Raw genomic sequence first — 16,306 nt, 5'->3', positions numbered from 1 at the left:
CCACATGGGTACAATGTGTGAAGCCTACTTCTGGTGCCCCTTGCTGTGACAGTGCTGGAATATTGCTAAAAGCGGTGTAAAACCATAAACACTGACTCACTCCTGTATCAGTGAGAGCATGGTTTTGTTTGAATAACAGTCAGCAATATTTCGGAAATGACATCGCAGCTTAAAAATATAGTGTGAACATTGATCCAGTCAGGGCGGAATGACACACATTCAGCTAGATCACACAATGTTTGGCTACTGGGGACCTGTACTCTTATGAGGAAGGAAATCTTTGCTCACAATATCAATCATTGGTTTGTTGAGACTTTATTATTTAAGATACAGGCCAGTCACATAGCTGTAATAATGCATGTTATTAAGCAGGCCCTCTTTACTACATGTCTTTATCAATTCAGCACAATTCTCATTCATCCTCCACTTCTGTGCCCCATTTCAAAAAGCAATCATAGCGCTACGGCGATCATAACTCCTACACTTACAACAGCTGCAGCACCACAAATGCTTTGTGACACGAGGCCCTTGTTTAACCTTTTCTCCACATCCTACAAAACATTAATCTTGTCCAACTTTGAAAAAGATGACTTTCACATTATGACATCCAGCTATGAACAACAATGATGGCACCAAAAATAAATAAAATTCATCCACAGTTTTTACAGGCCTTTCTCCAAAATTGTTAGCTTTATCAAATAAAGCAGACCATAAATACAGCCATGATATTCCACTGCATTCGTCAGTCACAAACATTCCAAGAACACAGCACCTAGATCTATTCTTTCATCACTTGTCCACAACCCATTGCAAGAATTAATTCCTCGTCACTTCAAAACAAAGTGTCATCAAATTAGATGTAATTCCAGGTTTCTAAAGGCATGGAGCATGGCCATTGCCCCCCACTCCACCAAATAACTTCTCCATCACATAACAGCACTGCCAAGCAGGACCCTGACAGGTAGACAGAAAATTTCCCAATGATTATTACATATTCCATCTGGAGTCAGAGGCGGCAGTGCTATGTCAGTAACAGCCCCAGCTCCATCCTCACAGCCCATGGCTAGGTGTTATGACCATGAGATGAAGTAACCGCCGCTGTCGGATACAATACATCACTGGAGGGAAGAGGATTTCATCAGGTGAAGACAATCTCCACTCTCAATAATGGCCGCCAATATTACGTCTGCTCAATCCGTCTGCTCACCAGGTTACTACATGTAATTGCTTAGTCAGTGATGGTATGCCTGCCCTGAGGGAATTATTAAACTTTTATACTGACCTTTTTCATACATTTTCTTTAAATGCCTGACTGGGGAGGTTTATTTCTTGGCTGTTGGGCATTTATGGAGAATGATAGCTTGATAAAAAGACAGATCAGTTTTGGATTAATATTTAGATTTAGGCAATGAGGATCGGAGTTTGAAACATTGCAATGGGTTATGGTACTAAAATACATTCTCTCTTCTGAATAGCGACGGGTTTGTTCAGTTTGGCTAAAAACAGTAGCAAAGTGATTTTAGCAGAATGAAATCCACCTCAAATTGTTATTGATCGAAGCATTTAGAACTCTGGAATCCAGTAAAATGTTCATGACTTGAGTAGCTTCCAAAATCAAATCAATTTACAGAGAGAAACAAGAAACCTTCAAAATTCCTCCTTCAGCTATGTCCCAAGCATCAACTGCTGCATGAACGTCATGCAATCCTATCATTCTGAGGATCACCATCAGCCATATTGACCCAAGTCTCCAACTGATCAACCTCATTTAGGACATAAACGAACTAGAACAGCAAATAATTTTGCTGGAAATGAAAACTATTGCATAATATATTCATGGTTAGATGGGGGAAAAACTCATGACACAATCCACAGCTTCTCCCACATCATCCAATGAGAAGAGAGATGAAAAAGGATGTCATGGCAGTCTGCAGCCCGCCTCAGCATTAATTCTGAGTAATCAAGGACTATGAGATATGCCAGGCCGGTATGAACTCCTCAAAACATGGGAATGGCGTTTTCTACACTTTCATCAAGGAACATATACTGACACGACCTGGACAGATGCTTACACATTGTTGCAGCAACGGCAGGAATTAGGAGGGCAACTATATTTTTAACAATTATTTGAAGAAACTGTTGTGACTGACCTTCTTATTTACTCATATACATTTGCTTAAATGGGATTGATAATGGCTGGTATTAGAAGGGTAGGAGTAGATCCATCCTTGAGTTTCCAGTGAATCATATATCCATTGTATTTTGATAAACACGTACCCATTCATCACCACATCTTTATTTTGAAAGTAATGTCACCACCTCCAGTGCTCCAATCTCTAATTTACACAGAAATTCTCCCGCACATAATAGTGATTCGACTGGACAGCTATTTTGAGCATCATGATTTTGAGTTTGGGCTAAAAATGAAGCTGTGTCACCAAATGGATCCAGGGTATTCATCACAATAGTATAGAGATATAATACCCTGGACTACTGAGGATGGAGCAGTTCAAGGATGACGATTCAGAAGAAAACATATTCCAAGACAAACTTGCATCACATGTTCCTGACCCCAAAAAACAAAAACAAAAATGGATGTCAAATAGTTTGACTAATCAACATATTGTTTCAAAAAATAATATATACCTGTAAATTGTAAAACGGAAATCACTGAAAACAATATTAACACCCAAATAGAAAACAAAATGTTGGAACATACAGCAACACCTCTACCAGGTTTCATTTTCCGATACAGATAATGTCTTTCGTTAGTGTTAATATCAATAACGTTCCATTAGTCTGGAACATTAACAATCTTGAAACCAAACTAGATTAACTAAGTTCCATTGTACGACTACCTGAGCTATCGTGCCCTAGAGGAGCAGATAGACCTAGTTCTGCAATGATGCTACTTGTTGCAACTCATTAGGGAAGGTCAATACATCAGGCAGAGATTACGCAGAAAGACAAGAACTGACAGGTAGATGTGAGAGTCTCCACATCATGTAAGCATTCAATTCCTCACATAATGCTTGGAGACAGTGCAGGCAAATATACTGCTCCGCTCTAACACGTTCATAGCTGCCCTGGGACACTAACATACAACCCCTGACACGGAAGTATAAAGTAAAATAATACTACAGTAAACTACGGTTATAACTAATTTTAGTTCGTTATAACCGTAATTCGTTATAAGCATATATACAGCATAACTACAGCACATAGTCAGGACTAAAAAGTTAGTTCGTTATATCCATTAGTTCGTTATAAGCGTGTTCGTTATAACCGTAGTTTACTGTACGTGAAAAAAGGTGAAGGACCCCTGATTCTTTCACATTACCTTAGGTAATCTGTCGTGGCATGATTGAGCGAGTATGGTTTTTAACTGCTTTTAGCAATATTCCAGCAATATCACAGCTGGGACACCAGAAATGGGCTTCACACATTGTACCCATGTTGGGAATCGAACCACTAGGCTACCCCTGTCATGGCATGACAGATTAACTACAGAAATGTGAAGAATGGTTTGGCATGACAGTTTACTGTTGTAATATCAAAGAATTGGGTGGATCTTAACATTTTTGGGCAGCATAAATAATTCTATAAAGGACCCCTCAAGCCTGAGGAACCTTCCAATCTCAAAGTTTCCGAGCTGGTTGAGCCATGAAGGGGATGGGATGGGATGGGATGGGATGGGATGGGTATGGAAGGGGATGGGATGGGTATGGAAGGGGATGGGAATGGAAGGGAATGGAAGGGGATGGGAATGGAAGGGGATGGGAATGGAAGGGGATGGGAACCGAATGGGGATGATTGTTTTCTTAAATAAATCCTCTGGTATTGTCATGAAGCCTACTGAGCTGGCAGACACTGTCAATAACAATAACATCTATACCTTGTATCTTTTCAAAAAGTCAACAAATTAAAAGAAACACTTTTTCCTCAACAATACATTTTGTCAGTTGTCTTGTCAGGAGTGGATGGAAGTTGACACAAAAAAATATACAACCCTATTTGCTATGCTTAATGGGCAAATTATCTTCAGTTTTATCTTTCGTGTTACCAAGACGTGTTTTCAACCTTGGAGTGTCAAAAGAAATAACCAGCATTTTTTGTTGTATGTAAATAGGTAAAGGATATTTTCATGCATCTCACACTTTCAAAACTGTAAAACCTGTCAAAAGCATCATTCATCTTGTTTGTCCATGTTGATGGTTCTTGTTAATGAACCTGTCTAATGTCAGACTTCTCTTTTCTTGACTTAGTGTTGTTCAGTGTAACTCCTGTCCTCAATGCTGGTAGAACAATGTTTTGAGGTGTTCTGATTGCATTCTGAAGCTATAGGTACCGAAAGCACTTCTCATGGTGTAGTATTTAGCTTTGTCTGTTGATGGATAGACAGACAACGCAAGGGCTGAACTCCAGCAGATACATCAACACGTAGTCAAGGTGATAATTGCATCGCACAGAATAATTCTTCTTTTTGAAAAGCAGACATCAGTTCCTCTTATACACTGGTACTATCCTGAGTTGATTTTAACATAAAACGTTATCAATCATTTACAATTCAATACCAGTGTTACTCGATTGATTGTTTGTTGTCTGACGCCGCACTCAGCAATATTCCAGCTATGGGACGGTGGTATGTAAGTTATCAAGTCTGGACCAGACAATCCACTGATTGACATCATGAGCATCGTATCCATGCATTTGGGATACGATGACAAGCATCAACCAAGCCAGCGAGCCAGACCACCTGATCTAATCAGTCGCCTCTTATGACAGGCATGGGTTGACGAAGAGCATTTCTAGCCTGGATCTTCACAGGTAACCAGCGTACAAGATCACATCTTTCTATCATATACTACTCAAAAGAAGTTAAGGATCACCCGATTCTTTCATATTACTATAGGTAACCTCTTATGTCATGACAGATTTACTTTACCATTATGAAAGAATCGGGTGATCCTTAACTTCTTTTGAGTAGTATATGTTACAAAGTACAGACACAGGTTACCAACTTCTTATACGGTTTCTATCACAAGGTAATAAAAGTATGTATAAAAAACTCAGATCTTATGTAATGAAAAGGTAACGGAAGCACTTCTACATTTCAAATCATCAAACAATTTTCAAATGGGTTAAAACACACACAAAGTAAAACAAAAATTAATCAATTTTGTATAAAAGCCGAATGAAAGTGAGAATACTAATGCAATCAAAAGAAATTTTTCAATATTAAGATATTAAAAGATTAGTTCAAATTCAAAGACAATGACTGAATTTCATACAAAATGTCCGAAGCATTCCTTTCAAAATTTGTACTGATACTGACATAAATTTATAAAATCATGAAAATGTCCAGCTGCAATTTTCTGTTGCTAATTAACTGATATTTGTACACATTCATTCACAATGTTTTTCATTTTCCCAAAATATGAAAGACAAGGCAAATGTTATGTGACAAGCAGCAAGCATTATACATCAAGCTGTCGTGCAGTGTATTGTAAAACTGCCAAATGTAACTCCTTAAAAAAGTTTCATGGGCTGTTTTCTCTTCAACTTGCCACCTAAAACCACCTTTTGGAAGCCTCTCAGAATTCCAGGGGAAGCAAGGACGGCTTTCACCTCTATGCCACTTAACTGTAAGGGATCTATATGCGAACCACATTTTTTGCCAAACTGTTGAAGAAAACTTCCAGAGGCAGCGCTTCTAACCCAGCTAGTAACACTTGAGGAACATCTGCCTCCAAAGCTTCCGCTCCGATGACGACAAACATTTGAAAAACGTGTGACTTCTTAAGAATGCAATTTGAAGTGTTTGGGTTTTGCACTTACATCAAATCATTTTCAAATCCTTTTGAAACATTTAATGGTTGTAAATAATTGCTGGAGGATGTATGTCTGCTGTTGCCTTTAAAAAATGTTCACTATTGAAAGTTGGTGACCTGTGTCTATCTTTGACTGGTATTTTTTAAATATGATCGATCAAGTTGTTTTTATTTCATATTTGGTGATGAAGATCTGGAACACTGCCCCATGGTTCCTGACTTACCTTTTCTGTGTTGCTATAGAAACCATCCCACAATCCTGAAAACAATGCCTGTCAGAAAGGAACAGTATGTGAAATGTCATGTTGGAAAAAGAATCCAGGTTGAAATGACAAGAATTCCATTATTTATCTTATAAACAATATACTGTTGCTGAAACGTACATGATTCAAAGCATGATTGGGTTTGTTTTGTTTTTTGTTGCAAAGTTGACATTTATCATGATTTCAACAATTTCAAACCTGTAATACAAAACTCCCCATATATACCTCCTATCTATTCCCCAAGATTACAAATATACATCACTTCAACTTGAATTCTTTCTCGGTCACAAAGTTAAACAAAATTCACGTGCCGACAGATACATAGATGAGACAGAAAACAAACAAGCGTTTCCAGGGTGACCATCATCCAGAATATCTCATGTCTTCATCCTGTACATGTTGTCAAAACAGAAACATCTTCACATGCATAATCTGTTCTCAAAATGATGACATCACACAATGATGGCTAGTTCAAGGGATACAACTTTCAGCTCAAAAGGTATCGGCAAGATTAACTGTGAGGCTTAACATTTTAGGAGCTGAATAACAGTGGTGTTCCGATAACTGAAGTAATCCATGATTGATCGTAAGGTCAAAATGATCAAGCAATCAAACACAATTTTTCATAATCAAACAAATAATTTTGCCACGTCTCTCAAGTTCTCAACAGTTTTAATCTTTAATAAAATAGATTGACACATGGAACAAAATTTACCATTATGAGTTTCAATCATTTAATTTCACAAATATTTTTGTGTGACGAGTAAATAATTTTTGTGTGGCATGTAAGCAAACACTCAGTATAGTAAAAGTGTCAACTGTGACATGGTGAGAAAATGACATCACATAAAGGAAAGATGTTATATAGGGTTTGGGGGAATAGTTTTTTTAAGAAAATGACTGATAAGTCCAGTCTGGATTTCTAAATGAGTATTGACAATCAGCTGTATTAAAAACCTGGATTTCTTAATGAGTATTTACAAACAAAGATAAATACCTGGATTTCTTAACAAGTAACAACAAACAAGTGCACGTACCTGGATTTCTTTACGAGTAATGACAAACAGGTGTACATACCTGGATTTCTTTACGAGTAATGACAAAAAGGGTACATGCCTGGATTTCTTAATGAGTAAGGACAAAAGGGGTACATACCTGGATTTCTTAATGAGTAAGGACAAAAGGGGTACATACCTGGATTTCTTAACGAGTAATGACAAAAAGGCTACATGCCTGGATTTCTTAATGAGTAAGGACAAAAGGGGTACATACCTGGATTTCTTAACGAGTAATGATAAACAGGTGTACATACCTGGATTTCTTAACGAGTAATGACGAAAAGGGGTACATACCTGTGTATGTTGTGACCATACAGCTGCTGAAGGGGAGGTAACTCCGATGAGGAGGGACAGAGGGATGGGTTGTATACTATCCTAATACAAACTCCATTGCAGCCCAGTCTTTACATGACGCCAGCATCAGCCTTTATAATCCATTGTGGGATCTGCAATCACAGAGACAAGAGGGTCAAGGTCAGACGTATTTTGGGTGGCAGTTGTTACCACCATGGGAGTGATCTCTATGAACTGGTGCGTAACAACTGGCAAGAAATATCTTATCCCTCTAGACTACTAAGAAACAGACAAAGCTGTATTAAAGTATTTCACAAGAGTGACATGTAGTCTTGTTTTACTGGAAAGACCAATTCCAAGAGTATCACATCTCCAGGAGGTTGTTTTATGTTCCCCAATGAAATGATTCTGAAAACAAAATTTGACTTGTTTTACGTTTGGATTCCCAAACACCAGGGCTCCATTCTACGATGTGATTGTAGCTCTGAGACGATTGTTACTCTCATCCTTTGACATATGCACTTTCTGGAACAGGACCCTGGTATCATCAATATTTCATTGTGATTCATTAACACATGCTTATGACATAGAAGGAATCGTTCAATGGACTCTGATTTTAGAAGAGATTTCTTATCATTATGGAAATGGCTTTAGTCGCTACTGTTAAAGTGGAAAGTCAATGGATAAGAATATACATGGTCTTATCCCGTCAGTACTTAGGATATCAAAAAGAGACGGGAACACCCCAAAAGGAAAGAGAATATATAGGCAGATTCATGCCATTGGGGTACGATTTGACACACTCAACTAGCCTGACCAACTGATCCACTAAACTGCCTCGTACAGCAACCATAGGATTGTCGCTGGTGACCAATTCTAACCAAGAATCTGCCCAGAGTTACTTTAAAAGCAACCACCCTATCCCAAATGTTATGATTCTAGAGAGAAGATATACATAGGATGTTTGATGACAATATTCCAGACAGGTTTTGTTTCAATGTGCCACTTTCTCAGCTTTCTCTCACCAACATGTCCCCAGACAAAACATGCTAGTGATCAAGTTTCTCAGCCCAAACCTCAACAACACAAACAACGTATCTACAGGTCAGACTGACTGAACAGGGACGCGTCTGAACCAGCGTTGTTTTCCAGGAGAATGGGACCCTTGTCATAATCACACCAATAATCATGATGTTATTTCAGGTTCACAAATGTCTCAACCACAGCAAGTGCATGGAGATTTTGACAAGTCCTCACGCAATTAAATCCAGCCATAACAAGGTTAAATAAGCATTTCACAAGCAACCCTGCTGTTTCCATTGCCTCGCACAAGACCTTACACATGCAGCTCCTGATGACTGGCGAAAGAGAGTCAAGTCAACATGGTGGCTCCAGCAAACACAACAACAAGTTTTTAGTGACACTGAAGTAAGTTAGCTGCATGGTTGTTGGGTATATTTGAAGTGCGATGAAAAAACTCAATTGAGAAAACATAACATATAACCGTGTGAACCTTCGTTCAATATTCTCTGTGTTTTAGAATTTGGAAAAACAAGAAACTTGTGTTGTTCAGGGAATAGATTGAAGTTTTGAAAGACAAATCTCTGGGATATAATCATACATTTGACAAATACAAAAAACATTGAGTGAGTGAGCGCGGTTTGTTGTTTAACGCCAAACTCATTAATATTCCAGCTATATGTAAATAATCAAGTCTCGACCAGATAATCCAGTGATTGATGTCATGAGCATCAATCATCACAATTGGGATCGATGACATTCATCAGCAAAGTCAGCCCCCACCCGATTCTGTTAGTCGCCTCTTACGACAAGTGTAGTCGCCTTTTACGGCAAGCATTGGTTGCTGAAGACCTATTCTACCCCAGATCTTCACGGGTGTAGTGAGTGAGTGGGTGTTTTATGACCCTATTAGTAATATTCTAGCAATATCACGGCAGGGGAACCAGAAATGGGCTTCACACATTGTACCCATATCAGGAATCAAAACTGGATCAACTTTGTCCCATCGCTCGATGAGATTAACATATTATCCTCTCAATGTCAAATGATTATATTTTCCCATCTATTATTTAAGTTTATTGAGAATTGATGAATTATTATTATCAAGTGTTCCGATTATTTTTCTTCTCTGCGTAAGCTTTCTCCATAACATGAAGAGCAATCTTATCAAATGTCAGCATAAATTTGTTATGGGCTGATATGGTGGTACCTACCGGGTAGGTTGACTTCCACGTAACAAGGTTCTTGGAGGAATCATTGATCTGGTATTGATTGCTGCAGGTCACAAGTTCAAACCTATGACCTAATTCCTCCCAGCGTTTTTCAACCAGTGCAAAACATGTCAGAAACAAGCAGGGCAAAAAACAACGGAAATATCAACACTAAATCAAACCATCTTCCGCTCATGTCTACCGTTTGTCCGAAAACAAACAAAATAGGAAATTAGAAACAGACCAGTGTGGACCAACTGCATTGGGGGAAAAAACATTACTGAGATAGACAGTGAAACGTAAATGCCTTCTGCCAGCCTAGGAACAACAATAGGCTATCTCTGCTTCAGTAGGCGTACAGATGGAAGCGATGAAATGTAAACTAAGACCTAAATAGTGCAATAAGCGTGCCATACATGTGTGAGGTGTGCAGGGTAGGGAGGTGGTGATTACTGGGTTAAACTGAAGCTGATGGCCAGGGTCTTGTAGCAGAACCAGGTCCTAGGACGATCCAGGAGTTGGTTTTGCGTTGTAGTCTTACATTATACATGAACAGTGTTTGACAAGGTATGGACCGAGGTGGCGATTACAGGGTTAAACTGAAGCTGATGGCCAGGGTCTTGTAGCAGAACCAGGTCCTAGGACGATCCAGGAGTTGGTTTTGTGTTGTAGTCTTACATTATACATGAACAGTGTTTGACATGGTATAGATGGAGGTGGTGACTACAGGGTTAAACTGAAGCTGATGGCCAGGTCTTCTGGAAGAATCATGTCCTAGGACCATCAAGTAGTAGGTTTTGTGTTCTAGCCTTACATTATACATGATCAGTGTTTGACATGGTATAGATGGAGGTGGTGACTACAGGGTTAAACTGAAGCGCATGGCCAGGGACTTGTAGCAGAACCAGGTCCTAGGACCATCCAGGAGTTGGTTTTGTGTTGTAGCCTTACATTATACATGAACAGTGTTTGACAAGGTATGGACCGAGGTGGTGATTACAGGGTTAAACTGAAGCTCATGGCCAGGGTCTTGTAGCAGAACCAGGTCCTAGGACCATCTAGTTGTAGGTTTTGTGTTCTAGCCTTACATTATACATGAACAGTGTTTGACAAGGTATGGACCTAGGTGGTAATTACTGGGTTAAACTGAAGCTGATGGCCAGGGTCTTGTAGCAGAACCAGGTCCTAGGACGATCCAGGAGTTGGTTTTGTGTTGTAGTCTTACATTATACATGAACAGTGTTTGACATGGTATAGATGGAGGTGGTGACTACAGGGTTAAACTGAAGCTGATGGCCAGGTCTTCTGGAAGAATCATGTCCTAGGACCATCAAGTAGTAGGTTTTGTGTTCTAGCCTTACATTATACATGATCAGTGTTTGACATGGTATAGATGGAGGTGGTGACTACAGGGTTAAACTGAAGCGCATGGCCAGGGTCTTGTAGCAGAACCAGGTCCTAGGACCATCCAGGAGTTGGTTTTGTGTTGTAGCCTTACATTATACATGAACAGTGTTTGACAAGGTATGGACCGAGGTGGTGATTACAGGGTTAAACTGAAGCTCATGGCCAGGGTCTTGTAGCAGAACCAGGTCCTAGGACCATCCAGGAGTTGGTTTTGTGTTGTAGCCTTACATTATACATGAACAGTGTTTGACAAGGTATGGACCGAGGTGGTGATTACAGGGTTAAACTGAAGCTCATGGCCAGGGTCTTGCAGTGGAACCAGGTCTAGGACTACTAGTTGTAGGTTTTGTGTTCTAGCCTTACATTATACATGATCAGTGTTTGACATGGTATAGATGGAGGTGGTGACTACAGGGTTAAACTGAAGCACATGGCCAGGTCTTCTGGGAGAATCATGTCCTAGGACCATCAAGTAATTGGTTTTGTGGTGTCAGATTGGGATTAGACTTACATTAGTCATATGGCAGGGGCATTTATCTGTGAAGAATAGGATTTCAGAAACACATCTATTCTGTATTAAAATACCATAGCCATGCCAACAGAAGTTAGATTTCAGTTTCCATTAATAAAAGATGCTATACTACACAAAAGAAGTTAAGGATCACCCAATTCTTTCATGTTCCAATACTTATCTCTGTCATGACACACATAGAGTTTTGTTTGTTCGTTTGTTGTTTAACGCCGCACTCAGCAATATTCCAGCTATATGGCAGCGGTCTGTAAATAATCGAGTCTGAACCAAACAATCCAGCGATTGACATCATGAGCATCGATCCATGCAATTGGGATACAATGACATGCATCATCCAAGTCAGCGAGCCAGACCGCACAATCCTGTTAGTCACCTCTTACGAAAAGCATGGGTTTAAGAAGGCCTATTCTACCCCGGATCTTCACGGGTCAAATGATATGAGCAATATGTGTTTACTCTCACATCTAATTTGAACATTTCCGGAGAGAAAAATAAAAAATTATTTACCTTAAATATTAAAGATAACACATTTCCCGTCTCCTGCATATTCTGTTACTCACGTGGCATGGATTAATAAGCCAAGAAACAATCAAATACATGTGTGATGTATAAACAAACGTCCTTACAAACCGCATTCCCATAATCCTACCACGAGATTCTGGGATTTAATTTCCTCCCATAATCTCCCCAGAGCTTATCATAGTGACAGGTTATGTATCACTTTCTAAACCTAATTTCTTTCCTCAACACTTCATCAAATTGAATCTAAATCCTTCGAGAGATTCAAATTCTTATTAATGAGCAGTTTAAACATTTAAGTTAAACAAATGTCAGTGCACTTCCTGATCTTTAAAACATTTTCCATTTAAAATGAAGACATATTGGTGTACTCCCAACGAGCATGTGGTGATACTAGCGCAGATACAACTATCTCCAAGGAGATAGCCAGCTAAGAAGCATGTGTAAACTACATCCAATATATCAGTATCTAGTATGTCTTTTAACCATGGGTGCGATAACGTTTTCCTATCAACATGTCTTTGATATAAACCCGAGATGAAATACAGAGTATAACATCAAAGGGTTACGATCTTATAAAACGTCTACCATTTCAAGTGATAATATTTTCTCTCACAAACTTTACACTAGGTAGCCATGTGTCTTACATAAATACTTGTATAAAAGAATCTGCAATATTTGCATGCAATATGTTGCTTTCTTACAGTAAAGAGAAATGTCACGAGATTATACATCATCATATTTCATGCTGAGTTGCAAAATCTATCTTAAAAACACAAAAAGAACGATACAGATTGAAGGGCAATATTAACATCTTGGTTTTGGTAATTACTTTTCTTATGAAGATTCTTATCATTCATAAGTATTTCTATATAAACATTAGTTGTGGGACGATAGACTGATGCATCCGTCGATCGCGATTTTTACTTCTCGATGCAAGTAGCAATCACAATCGCACACTAAGTAAAAAGCATCAATTCGTACCTTCAATGTATTCTTTTTTAAATATTACACCTAACACAAACTATCAGTGAAAAAGAGTGGTGGAAACGTAAATATTTTCATCTTTGTGCCATACCTGACACTGCCAACTGTAAATCATCAGTGTGCCAGGTATTTGGCCATCTTGTTTATGAAAAAGATGGCTTACACATCACAGATAAGAGCACATGTAAGTATCGTGATACGTATCAGATCGTGAACAAGCTATCGTGATACATATCGTATCACAAAGTTGGTGTATCGTCCCAGCCCTAATGGAAATACATATTTTCTTGAAACCAAAATGGCAATTTTGAAATCTGTTTCCATATTTGAAAAGGTTTTATAAGAATCTCTCAAAATACAAGAAAGTATCATCAAATTATCTTCTGTATATTAATTGTCCATTTCTAATACAAAATGTTTTCACCCAACCTTCTCCATAAGCAAATGATAATTATTTACTTACTATTTCAAAACAGGACGGTGGGGTAGCCTAGTGGTTAAAGCGTTCGATCATCTCACCAAAGACCTAGGTTCAATTCTCCACATGGGTGCAATGTGTGAAGCCCATTTCTGGTGTCCCTATGTCATATTGCTGGAACTATGCTTTAAGTGCAACATTGCTGAAAGCTGAGTAAATCCATACTCACTAACTCATTTCCACATAGGTATTGTGTTATAAAAGATTTCATAGACCATAGTTTAAAACATGAGAGAGGTTTGGGGTTGTAGAGAGGTGGTTTGTTGATTCAGAGCAGGAAGGACATTGTTGAGCTCCAGGTGTAATAGTGAGGATTTGGATTGTAGATAGTGTGCATTGTGTCATTAACACTGGAAGTAAGTGGGCATCTTGAAATATAACACTTTCATGAAGATCCACAGTAGAATAAGTCTTCAGCAAGCCATGCTTGCCGTAAAAGGCGACTAACGGGATCAGGTGGTCAGGCTCGCTGACTTGGTTGATGATGCATGCCATCGTATCCCAATTGCATGAATAGATGCTTATGATGTCAATCACTGGATTGTCTCGTCCAGACTTGGTAATTTACAGACCGCTGTCATATAGCTGGAATATTGCTGAGTGCGGCTTTAAACAACAAACAAATGAAACATAACAATCTCATATATCTATAACATGTTTCTCTCCTATAAAACTATACTTTCCCAACGCCGATTGTGGTAAAGATAGGCTAGACTTGCTTTTATACAATCTAGTTTTGTTTTAAAAAAATACATTTATTCCACAGTCAAGGTTCAGTACAAGTTTAAACAGTACAATACGGACTATAATAAACTAGCATGTGGTCCCAGACATAAAGTTATCATATCTAAAAATATATACATGTATCAACAAATCAAAAATAAAATCTAAATGGAGCCTAGAACAATGTATAATTTTAGGCCTTGAGCTGAGGCAATCTAGACTTGCCAAATCATTCTAGACTTGAGTTGGGTTCAGTCTTTAATTTATTCACCAGGGTCTGGGAGACAATATCCTAAGATCATTGAATCAACATTTCAGAACCAAATCCCCACATTTCCTTCTCCACACCAATCAAGGTGACGCTTTTGCAGAGCAAGACAACTATTGCCAAGGTTTCAGTTGATAACAGGTCTGGGTACGCTTGTGAGATTGAGATTAATGGAGGGAAATGGCCATTAGCCTATCTGGGTATAGGTGGTATAGATGGCATCTACCACTTCTACATGTGTTCCTTCTCACATGATTGTAATTACAAGTTGTAAGGAGAATAGTATGCAAATGTTTTCTTTGTGAAAGAAAGGTCATGGTTAAGCAAAATATTCCGCCCTGGCCCAGTTCACAAGGAATGTTTTTGGTGCCCCTTCAAAACATGCATCTAATGTTCAAGTTCACAAACAGCAACAGATCCTTGACAGAATCAGGTTCAGGTTGAACAAGGCCATGGAACTCCAATGGTCAATAAATCTAGAATGACCAATGTATTTCACATGTTTTAACTTTTTTATAGTTTCAACTATATCCAAATCTTGCAGTTACCTGTCCACATTATACAATTCCGTGAAATTTGATTGCTGCCAGATGTGTATATTTTCCTAAGTGTTCACATTTCATGGATTCCATAGCCTAAAAGTCTATGAATTACCCCAAAAACATTAATAGTTTACCACAGAGAACTTGTTTCTTTTGTAACCAGAAACTTAGGTTGATGCATAACACATATAACACCATATCCAGTCTGCGGCTACACGAGAAGTGTACATGGACCTGAACCAATCATGTCACTATATTCTTCTATGATGAACACAATTCATGAACTGCACAGAACCAGATCGCTTTCAGACATGAAACCAAGACATGCCCAACTGACATTTCGATCCAGCAAGCACACACCTCCATCATGACATACTGGGGAGCCAACAGTGCAGCAGCATCAGGAATGTTATGCACACTATCCCTGGCTTCCAGCAACCTTGCACAATGGCCGAGCAGCAGTCCTGCACTTACCAATCCCGTGCTGATCAGAGGTGATGAAATACGAGGGTAAATGGTAAAGCTACACAGCTATTATTGTGAACCTTTCACTGCAGGCATCCTTTCACTGATGCTCTACCTGGAATGTTCAAAAGGCCACCTACATCAGTCTCAGAGATACCCGACCTTCATCATTCTCAGAGACACCCGACCTACATCAATCTCAGAGACACCCGACCTACATCAGTCTCAGAGACCTCCGACCTACATCAATCTCAGAGACACCCGACCTACATCAATCTCAGAGACACCCAACCTACATCAATCTCAGAGACACCCAACCTACATCAATCTCAGAGACACCCAACCTACATCAATCTCAGAGACACCCGACCTACATCAATTTCAGAGACACCCGACCTACTTCAATCTCAGAGACACCCGACCTACATCAATCTCAGAGACACCCGACCTTCATCATTCTCAGAGACACCCGACCTACATCAATCTCAGAGACACCCGACCTACATCAGTCTCAGAGACCTCCGACCTACATCAATCTCAGAGACACCCGACCTACATCAATCTCAGAGACACCCAACCTACATCAATCTCAGAGACACCCAACCTACATCAATCTCAGAGACACCCAACCTACATCAATCTCAGAGACACCCGACCTACATCAATCTCAGAGACACCCGACCTACATCAATCTCAGAGACACCCAAC

General features: G+C 39.2%; 1 protein-coding gene across 5 annotated transcripts in view; it reads right to left on the bottom strand.

Annotated features, from left to right (window-relative positions):
• LOC124142441 (tyrosine-protein phosphatase Lar-like) overlaps positions 1–16,306 on the bottom strand; it is a 483,544-nt gene that overhangs the window by 310,698 nt on the left and 156,540 nt on the right. For all 5 annotated transcript variants that reach the window (XM_046510959.2, XM_046510976.2, XM_046510967.2 and 2 more), the window contains one exon: positions 7,447–7,598. The gene's annotated coding sequence lies outside the window, so the exon portion shown is untranslated. The remainder of the gene's footprint in view (positions 1–7,446; positions 7,599–16,306) is intronic.

This window comes from Haliotis rufescens, unplaced genomic scaffold, assembly GCF_023055435.1.
Source record: "Haliotis rufescens isolate VD_foot unplaced genomic scaffold, xgHalRufe1.0.p SCAF_2, whole genome shotgun sequence".
NCBI lineage: Eukaryota > Metazoa > Mollusca > Gastropoda > Lepetellida > Haliotidae > Haliotis > Haliotis rufescens.
Note: the sequence above shows the minus strand (reverse complement) of the source record. Positions and strands in the feature narration are given on the sequence as shown.